The following is an 11,283-nucleotide window of genomic DNA, read 5'->3' as shown; positions in this document are numbered from 1 at the left end:
TCAACAGATCTCTTAATATATCTTGATTCTGCCATTAAAATCATTACACAGTAAACACTTTGCATTATTTTTTAAAGGACTTTTTTTTCAGAGCAGTTTTAGATTAGGTAAAATTAAGAGGAAGATACAAAGATATCCCATATACCCCCTGCCTTACAAAGACAACCTGCCCCATTTTCAATAGCATTTGTTATTTTTTAAAAGCCAGATTCTTTTATTTTGCGGAACTGGGGATGGAACCCAGGGGCATTCTACCTCCAAGCTACACCCCCAGCTGCCGCAATTACTTCCTTTTCCTTGGCATCTGCGTGAAAGATTTCCCATGCAGGAAATTGGCTTAAGCTTAAAGTAAGCGGAGCCCTGAGGGTAAGTGTTGTCTTTGGCCAAAGTACTCCCCCACTCTTAGATATTCCTTCATAACTATTATTCTTTTGGTAATGATTCTTTTAACTTTCCACACAAATTGCTCCGGTGATGTAAGATCAGGACTGTGAGAGAAACTGAGTCCGTGGAAAATAAATTTTCTAGTAATTTGTCTAAGCCTCTAAACGCCCTTGGCTTTGCTCAAATGGTAATAAAATCTAGTTAGAATTCAGATGCAGTGGAAGCATTCCAGTCACAGTAATTACAAATGCAGATTTCCCCTCTATCTCTGACCTTCATTCTAATCATTAACTTACAGTAAAAGCCTTAAGAGTCAGCTGAAACCATTAGCCCTAAAAACTTGTAAGGGAGGCAACCGGTGCCTCTGTTTACCCCCTCTCCTTGTGATCCTGCCTAGATACAGAGAAGATAAATTTTGTGTGTGACATCAAAGCAGCCTAGTTGATGAGCAGCTAATACTGCCCAATACAATAGAGCTGAAGGCTAGGAAGATTCTTGACCTTTACACCCAGTATGTGCACTTCCTGAAACAGGGAGGTGCCACGTGGCTAAGAAATGAATATGTCAGAACAAAGGACAGATATAATAAATGTGTAAGTGTGAAAGAAAGGAAATATGGTGAGAATAAGAAAGCATTTTGTATGAAGAAGAGCTTATCCTAAGATTGTCCCAAATGGGAAAGAGAGAATCAGGGTAATCAGAAAAGGAAGTTGCAAAGGGTTTGTGATAGGAAAATGGATTATTAAAAGAGGAATAGGCTTCTAATAAGCCTATCGTTTGAGGAAAAGTGCTCAGCAGCTAGAGAAGTACATCTGACAACTAAATCTAAAAACTTCATGTTACTTTTTGGTGTTTATCTGCTAAACTGTGTTATGAGCTTGTTTAAGCTTTCAGACTTTAGATGGCAATGCAGACGAAATCTGGGAGACCTTCATCGCATCCCCCTGGATCGCCATATCTCCCCATGCCTGCCATATGGACTAAGCCCTAGGAATGGAAAGTTCCGAAGAAACGAGTTAAAGGAGATTCCATGAGAGGCCGTCTTCTCCAAGCCCTGGGCATGCCTGTGTCTTCTGGAATTTGCCCTTTGGAGCCGCCTGTCTGCAAGGGCAGGGGGCTCAAGGGCAGGGGGCTGGATTTGGTCACAGGATCCGAAGCTAATCGGAGCTAATCTTGAATGCCCGGACTAGTTTTTTTTTTTTTTTTTTTTTTTTTTACTATTAATCTCACTGGTGAAGGATATAAATTTTCTGGGTTCTTGTAATAAAGTGTCAATTGCACTAGAGGCATTGGTCCATGTCAGATTCTTTCCCGGAGAGAAATCTCCACTTTTAGCGCCATGAATAGGAACTTAAAGGAGTTTATTTCATAAAAGGGAAAGAATCACTGCAGATAAGTGGCTGCAGAACTGCACCCGAAGCCTTTGCACACCTTTCTGAGAAAATCGGTCTCGAGCGGACTCAGTGGCCATATTCAGTGCTGGATTTATTATTCCCGACTGAGCCAGTCTGCCGCACCCAGCCCTATTTTTTATTCTTTTTTTGAAACAGTATCTCACTAAGTTTCAGAGGGTCTCACTAAGTAGCTGAGGCTGGCCACAAACCTGCGATCCTCCTGTCTCAACCTCCCAAGTACTGGAATTACAAGTGTGTGCCACCATGCCCAGTTCTAGATTCTATTTTAAATAAAAATATGTTACCAGCTAGAGAGAGAAAGAGACCTACCACCAACAACAGTGTTATATATTGTTATAGTTTTCTGTCTTTTCTCCTTTTTTGAAGGAAAATTTTATTTTCTTTTTCTAAATGTTCATTTCTCCCATTATTTCCAATTTATTTATTTTTATGTCTGTATTTTTCTGTAATTTTATTACAGGGCAACTTATGTTCAAAGAATAAAATATAAAAGGCATTAAGGAGTATATATTTTCCTTCTTAATCCTGTTCCCCAACTACCCAGTATCATCAATACTATTTCTAGTCTGCTTTGCATTCTATAAAGATATTTTAGTACTATATACATCTGTTATAGAATGCTATAATTTTATTTTTATTTTGGCTTATGGATGTTTGATTTTGTGTGTGTGAGTGTGTGTGTGTGTGTGTGTGTGTGTGTGTGTACGCATGTGTATGCACTACTGAGGATTGAACTCAGGGGCATTCTACCTCTGAGCTGCACTTTCAGCCCTAATTTTTTAAAATTTGGAAATAGGGTCTTACTAAATCATGGATGGACTAAGTTGTTGAAGCTGGCCACCTATGATCCTCTGGTTTCAGCCTTCTAAGTACCTTCTACCTCTGGGCTACACTCCCAACCCTATTTTATATTTTTATTTGGAAACAGGGTCTCTTAAAAGCCAGCAAAGGGCTTCAAACCAACACAATCCTCCTGTCTCCGCCTCCCAAGCCCGGGGATTACAAGCGTGCGCCACCACGCCTGGCTCCCAGCTGCTTTTTTAAAATTGATTCATGATATTAGTACATTTTTATGGAGTATATTATGATAATTCAATACATATGTACAATGTATAATAATCAAATCAAGATAATGAGCATTCCCATATCTGAACCATTATTTATATGTGTTGGGAATTTTGTACTCTTCTAGTCATTTTAGAAAATGTCATAGATGACCACCAACAGCGTGTAAGAGTTTCCTTTTCTCCACATCCCCAAGAGCATTTGTTATTTTCTACCTTTTTGATGATGGCCATTCTAATGAAGGTGAGATGGTATCTCTTAATGGTTTTTATTTGCATTTCTCTGATGATTAGTGAGACTGGGCATTTTTTCATATATTTGTTGATCATTTGTATATCTTCTCTTGAGAAGTGTTTGTTCATTTATTTAGCCTATTTTTAAACTGGATTTGTTTTCTAGTGTTTTGCTTCTTGAGTTCCTTATATATGCTGAATATCAATCCTTTGTCAGATGAGCAGTGTGCCAATGCTTTCCCCCATCCTATAGGTTGTCTTAATTCTGCGGATTATTTCCTTTGCTAAAACTTCTTGGTTTGATGTAATCCCATTTGTCTGTAGTTACTTTTGTTACCTGTGCTTTTAGAGTCCTACTTAAAAAAATCATTGCCTATACCAGTGTCTTGAAGTATCTCCCCTATATTTTCTTGTAGTAATTTTATCATTTCAAGATTAACATTTAGGTCTTTGATCCATTTCAAGTTAATTTTTGTTTATGGCAAGAGGAAGAAATCTAGTTTTATACTTATGCATATCCAGATTTTCCAGCACCAATTATTGAAGAGACTGTCTTTTCTCCACTGTATATACTCGGCACCTTTGTCAAAAATCAGTTGGTTGGGGGACTTCCGGGAAGATGGCGACCGAGAAAAGCGGGGCTTAAGAGCCCCGCTAACAAAAAATCTCCAGTACCACAAAATCAGAGCTTTTCATAGCCAGAAAACACCATCACCAGAGAAATAAAAAAAATCACCAGGCTCCAGAGAGAAAGCGGACTGAGAACAGAGCTCAGAGCCACACAGGAGATACACCGGCCTCACGCCCGAGGACACGGCAGCAGCGCCATACTACCGGCGGCAGCGGCAAATTCACCGGACGGCTACAGCAAGCCGAGGTGAGCCGCTGTGGAACAGCCAGGCGGGATTTCTCACCGCAGGTAAAATCTAAAGCTCCCAGTGGCTGAGCTCAGCACACGCCGCAGGGATTCAGAGTGGAAATCAAAACCAAGAAGAGTGGAAATCAAAACCAAGAAGAAATACGCCAGCCTCACGGCCAAGGGTGTAGCAGCGGCGCCATATTGCCACCGGTGGCAGCAGCAGAGAATTCACCGAGTCCAGTACAGCTACATCTGCGTACTCAAGAACAGTGAGTCAAATTGCGGGCCACAGAGGAGAAATCCCAGTACTGTACTCCCTGGAACTTGACCCAGTGGGGGAGGGGTGGTGGCAGAGATATCACACCATAGGAGAACGTGCAACCTGGCACCCCCCACAGTCTAAAGCAGCCTCTATCGACTCTCTGGGTCGGAGACTCTGTGATACAACCCAGTAAAGGAGTAGTGGGGTCTGAGATACTACTGACTCAAGATCCAGAACACCTTAAGTGAAGTCATAGTGACCCAGGGAAGAACCCAGAGAAGGCACAAACTTCCGAAATCATGGGAAAGAGGAATAATACTGGAGCAATGAATGCCCACAACCCCACAACATCAGAACATGATAAAACAGAAAATCAGAGATTTCTAGAAGATCAAATCAGATCAAATCAGGAAAATAACTGTAGAAATAATAGAAGTGCTTCGAAAAGAACTCAGAGAGAGCCAAAAAGAGATAAAGCATGCAATTAATGAAGTAAAGGCCTCAATTCAAAGCACAAACAACCGATTAGACCACATGGAGAACAGAATCTCGCTCTTAGAAGATGATCATTCCAAAAATGAACGCATAGTTTCTTTTCTTTTCTTTTTTTTTTTTGGTGGTACTGGGGTTCCTGGAAGCCCTTCTTCCTCCAGGCTACACTCCCAGACCTATTTTATATTTTTGAAACAGGGACTCTTACGCCAGCACGGCTGGCTTCGAACCTGCGCGATCCTCCTGTCTCCGCCTCCCAAGCGCGGGGATTACAAGCGTGCGCCACCACGCCCGGCGAACGCATAGTTTCTAATTTAGAAAAAAATATCCGACAGCAGGAATCTGATATTGAAGAAATATGGGCCCATTTTAAGAGAGCTAACCTAAAAATAATTGGAATAGAGGAGGGAAAAGAAGGTGAAACCAAAGGGATCAACAATCTCTTCAAGGAAGTAATAGCAGAAAATTTTCCAAACATAGAGCAATAGGTCGATACACAGATCCAGGAAACTTATAGAACTCCCTTTAGACAGGATCAGAAAAGAGGATCCTCACGCCACATAATTGTCAAAATGACCAATGTGGAAGCCAAGCAGAGAATTTTAAAGGCAACAAAAACAAAGGGCCAAGTGACATTCAGAGGCAAACCAATTAGAATCACTCCAGACTTCCCAAACCAAGTCATGAGAGCCCGAAGGGCTTGGAGTAACATATTCCAAACTCTGAAAGAAAACAACTTCCAGCCAAAAATTTCCTACCCAGCAAAACTTTCTATCAAATTAGATGGAGAAATAAGAAGCTTCCATGACAAACAGAAACTGAAGGAATTTATGTCTTCAAAACCAGCACTAGAGAAAATACTCAAAGAGATTAACTACAAAGAAGAAATAGGTAACACACACCAGAACCAGAGAAGAGTTTCCATCCAACAGTCAACTAAGATTGGTTATCTGTGGAGATTCATTATATATGTTAGTCTTTTACCTATCTCTAAATGGTATTGTTTGCCTTTATTGTTGTTAATTTTTAGGATTTCTAGTTGGAATATTAATATACCTTCAGATATAGCATTTGGGAATATTTTATCCCATTCTATTAGTAACTGTTAACTCTGTTTACATTGGCTTTGGATATACAATATTTTTTTTCTATTTTTTAGGGAGTTTGTATACTCCTCTGTTGCCTGTGCCATTGAAATCATATCCAAGAAATCACTGCCAATTTCAATGTTGTGAGGTTTTATGACCCAGATATTCTCTTAAAAGTTTATAGTCTTAAGATTTATATTTAGGTCTTTTATCTATTTTGAGTTAATATTTGTATATGGGATTAGGTAAGGGTCCAACTTTCTTCTTTTCCATGTAATTATTATGTTTCAACAATATTTAGTTAAAAGATTATTATTTCCACCACCAAATGTTCGTGGAAACCTTGTCAAAAATAACTTGACAATATAGGGAAGAATTTAGCTCTAGGCTTTTATTTAACTCCAATGGTTTATATATCTGCCTTTAGAATAGTACTACACTGTTTCAATTATTGTAGCTTTATATGGTTTGAAATCAGAAAATATATATCTTCTAGCTTTGTTCTTTTTCAAGATCGTTTTGGGTATCTAGAGTCCATATTCCATAGTACGATAGATTTTTTTTCTGAAAAATATATAAATATATGATAGTTTCACCTAAAAAAATAGAAAAAAATATTCTCTGGTAAGAAAGAAAGTAAAAAGAAATATTGAAATGTTATCTTTAAGTCATCAAAAGCTTTGTATCAGACAAATGAAACTGTTATGTGAGATTATCATTTTTAATTTTGGATAAATTGCTATAATACTAGATGTCAACCACTAAGCCAAGCATGGGAGGGAGGGATGGGGAGAGAATGGGGTGGGGATCGGGTGGGGGCTGACTGGGCGATGTGTGCATGTATGTCTACAAAAGTTTGTATCCCACTATGATGTATGAATACAGTGCACCAATAAAAAATTTAAAAAATTTAAAAAAAGTTAAAATTAAAAATCAGTTGGTTGGCTGGGCGTGGTGGCACACACTTGTAATCCCAGCATTCGGGAGGCTAAGACCGGAGGATTGCAATTCGCCAACAGCCTTAGATACTTAGTAAGGCCCTCTGCAACTTAGTGCGACTCTGTTTCAAAATAAATAATAATAATAATAAAAACAGGGCAGGAGGTATAGCTTGGAGGTCAAATGCCCCTGTGTTCCATCCCCAGACCCACAAAAAAGAAAAAAAATCGGTTGTATGAATGTGGATTGATTTCTTGGTTCTCTATTCTGTTCTTTTGATCTATGTCTGTTTATATATCTATTGGCCATTTGTATCTCTTCTTTTGAGAAGAGGTAGTGAATAGTTTTTGGTCCTATTTCTATTAACTTTAGTTATACATCAGGATTGACAAGTTAGAGTTATTTAAATAAATATAAATTATTTCATCTTTCATTGGCAGTGTGATTCAGCTTGGGCACACGGTTGAGAATGATCCAGAGAAAAGTAGAAAAAAATATTTATTTATAGAGTCAACTACTAATATCAATTGAAATGCTTTTAGCACATGTTCTTTCCAGGAATCTCTGACTGAAATAGAGCAGAATAAAAATGGAAAATTACTTTAGGAGGAGATTTATGTATTAGATATGCTTGCTAATTTAAGTACTCTTCAGATTTAAACTAAGTACAGGAAATATGGGACATATACAAAAGAAAAAATAATGAGATATATCTTTAAATTGGCCTCAATTCAAAATGTGGTTTTGAATTTGCAAACTACAGGGCTCATCCAGTGTGCCTCAATTCTGAGAATCTGTGCAACAATATAGTGAAAATAATTATAATCAAAAGTCTAAAAATAGGATCATAGAGCCTAGGGAGGAGATAAGAGACCAGGATAAAATAACCACACAAAGTAGAATTTTCCAGGGAAGTTGTAAAGTTATTAAATTTTTCCTATTGAAATGGTCGCCTTGGGTAAGTGTTCTATAATAATTACACCACTGTGGCCACATTTATTTTTCTCACTTAATTCTCTATACTAGTGGTGGTTCTCAAAATGGCGCCATAGACCACCACCAGCAGTGTCACCTGGGAGCACGCTAGAAATGGAGAGTGCCACCCAACTCCCGAGACTTTCTGAGTCAGAAACAAATGTTTCAACAGCCCTCCCATGAATCTGATGCAGGATCAGATCATATCTATCTTCTTACCTAAAGGTTCTTATGTTTTTAGTTTTAGATGTTTAAGAAAGAAATCTTGGCCCATTTTTTTTTCTGTCTAGATGTTCATGGATATTTGGCCTCATTCTGAATGAAACACAGGATGTCAGAAAGAGAACTGGGTTTGAGGTATGAGTTTCTTCAGGGCCACAGTGGCATTTAGTTTGGAGAAGACTGTACTGAGCTCCAGGGAAGAGGCTGGCTGTGGGTCCCCTGCAGGGTCATTCGGAAGGACTGGCAGAGGATGCGGGAGTCTACGTGCACAAGAACCGCGGAACGCATGAGAAGGAAGTCGCCCTAAGGAAAGAGAATGCTGCACAAGTTTGACTGGAGAAGAGCAGTGAAGGTGGCGTTTTGAAATGTGTTCAAACATTCCTTGATAATCTTGCTTCAAGTGGTGAAGCTTAATTCTCCCCATTTGGGGTGTGACCTGTGCTTAATGACTTGCCTCTAGCAACCGCGTGTCATTTCCAGGAGTCATAAAAGGAAGTGTGGCATTTTCCTTGTTCTTTGATCACTTGCTCCTAAGGAACTCAGATGACATGTCATGAAGACTTGGAACCTTTTGAAGAAATCTGTGAATCAAGGAATGAAGATATTCCAGGTCTTCAGATAACTAGAGAGATGGACCCAACTCAACCTCCTGCAACCTAATTCATATTGCCTTGTTTTCTCCCTCTACCAGCTGCTTCCCACCCATTCTTGCAATAGGATGCCCAATTTAAGTCTGTATTACATTCTAATGTGCATTTGTTTATTTGCTTGTTTGTTTGTTTCTGGGGATTGAACCCAGGGGCATTCTACCTCTGAGCTACACCCACAAGACTATTTTATTTTTAATTTTGAAATAGGATCTTGCTAAGTTATTTAAGCTGGCCTTGAACCTACAATTCTTCTGTCTCAGCTTTCCAAGCACTGGGATGACAGGTGCATACCACCATGTCTAGCTTTAATGTGTTTTTGTTTTTCTTGGTACTAAGGATTGAATCCAGGGGCATTCTAACCCTACTTTAAATTTTGAAACAGTATCTTAAGTTGCTGAGAATCTTGCTAAATTGCTAAGACTGGCCTCAAACCTGTGATCCTCCTGCCTCAGCCTCCCAAGTACTTAGATTATAGGTGAATGCCACCATGTCTGCTAATGTGCTTTTTTAAAAATTGCTTTGTAAGCTGGTAATGGTGGTATATGCTTGTAATCCCAGTAGTTAGAGGCTGAGGCAGAAGGATTGCAGGTTTGTGGCCAGCCTAAGCTACTTAGTGAGGCCCTGTTTCACATATAAAGAATAAAAAATAGGGATGGGGTAAAGTTTGGAGGTAGAATGCCCTGGGGTTCAAACCCTAGTAACAAAAATGTGCTTTGTAAATAGTTTTCTGTGGAATTAATGGTAAAATCAAGTGAGATATAAGATTTTATTCAAATGGGGAAACTCAGGAGAGTGCTTTTGATTGGCCCTTGTGTTACAGGAAAAGCTAAAAGGTCTACATTTTTGTTAGTTTGAGTGGGTACTGGCAATATAAGTCATGAAAGATACAAATAAGTACTGATAACAAGTTTATGGACAGGTTTTTTCTGTTTTGTTTGACTCTCAAATAAGTTTTATATCCCCTTCTCAAATTTGAGACTATAGTTCAATCAGGAAATGTAGCTTTCATTGTCCATTTTAGATATTAACCAGCTCTCTCATTTTCACTTTTCAGGCTTTAAAAAGTCCAGCTCAGTCTCTATCAAACCTTCAATCTTTCATCAAATAACAAAGGATATTAGGTCCCCACACTGGTCTAAAGAGAAATCTATTTCTCTATGCTCAATACTAGTAGCCTGAACTTGTTGTGTTTCCTCTATCTGGTGTAGTGATACCCCCACCCCACTCTCCCACACACCAATATGATGGTCAGAATAATGCTCCATAGCGTCCTTCCTTCAACATTCCTCCCCTTCCCGCCTCCACCTCAGGTGTTTATCAGCAAGTTGCCTCTGTAACCACACGTTCCCATATATAGGCTAGGAGGAAAACCATTTTTCTTCAATTCCATTATATCAGTTGATGACCATCTGGGTTGGTTCTAGTTTTAGCTATTACAAATGAAATGGTTATGAATATGTACACATTTTTGCTCATCTTTAGGGATATATATGTATATATATTCCCAGTATATATATATATATGCATATATAATTATATATGCATATATTATATATATGTATATATGTATATGTATGTGTGTATGTGTGTGTATGTATGTATATATATATATGTATATGTATATATATATATATATGTATATGTATATATTTGGACTCAGGAGCAATCTGCCTCTGAGTTATCCCCCAGACATTTTTATTTACTTTTTATTTTGAGACAGAGTTCTTTATTTTCAGACAGAGCTAAGTTGCTGAAGGTCTCACTAAGTTGCTTAAACTGTCCTCAAATGTAATCCTCCGGTCTCAGCCTCCCACATACTGGGATTATAGACATGCGCCACCATGCCTGGCTCTTTGGAGATGTTAACACAGGCTAAATAGCAACACAACGTGGTTTAGAAGTCATTCCGAAACAATAGCTGCAAACATTGCAGGTAGAACATGTTTATATAATCTGTGCCAATGGTGAACACTGCTGAGAGAAGGAAGAAATCCTGCTGGCTTCAGAGTTCGAGTCCTAGCTGGATGGTGAAATTTCAGGGTCAGACAGCAAGTAACTCAAGAGTTACCTTCCTTCCAAGTAGACTGCACCTTCTCCCAGTCACCAAAAGACCACTGCTGGGGCTGCTGGCTACAAGAGTTAATAGGAGAAGTCCTAGGAATGTCCTGAGGTTGGGTTTAGGCAACAATCACAGCTCCTTCTGTTAAACATTTTGAGAGCAGCTAAAAAGGACCCCCTCTTTAAGCTATCCTGTACATTTTTACGATAACCCAAGTATATCCTTTATACTTATTTCTTTTTTAGTCAATTCTGTATTAGTCAACTACTGTTGCAAACCAACTCATCCTAAAACTTAGTAGTTTCAAACAGTAGTCATTTTATTTGCTTATGACTGTAATCCAGGCTGTTATCTGGGCAGTTCTTCATCTGGTTTCTTTTGGGATCATTCCTGTGGCTGCCATCATCTGGAAACGTTAACAGGGCTTGACGACTCCCAAATGTCCTCACTCGTGTCTCATGGTTCATGTGAGATGGTCAGAACAGCTAAGTGCTGGCTGATTCCCCTCCACATAGCCTCTCCAATGGCCTACCCTGTTTTAAATGGAAGCTGGAGAAAAAGGCAAAGCAGAAAGAAAAGGCAAACAGGAGCTTCCAGGTTTTTTAAGACCAAGGCCTATAACTGACACAGCATCCCTTTG

Source organism: Muscardinus avellanarius, assembly GCF_963383645.1.
Source record: "Muscardinus avellanarius genome assembly, chromosome: 18".
Lineage (NCBI taxonomy): Eukaryota > Metazoa > Chordata > Mammalia > Rodentia > Gliridae > Muscardinus > Muscardinus avellanarius.
This window is presented reverse-complemented; position numbering follows the sequence as displayed.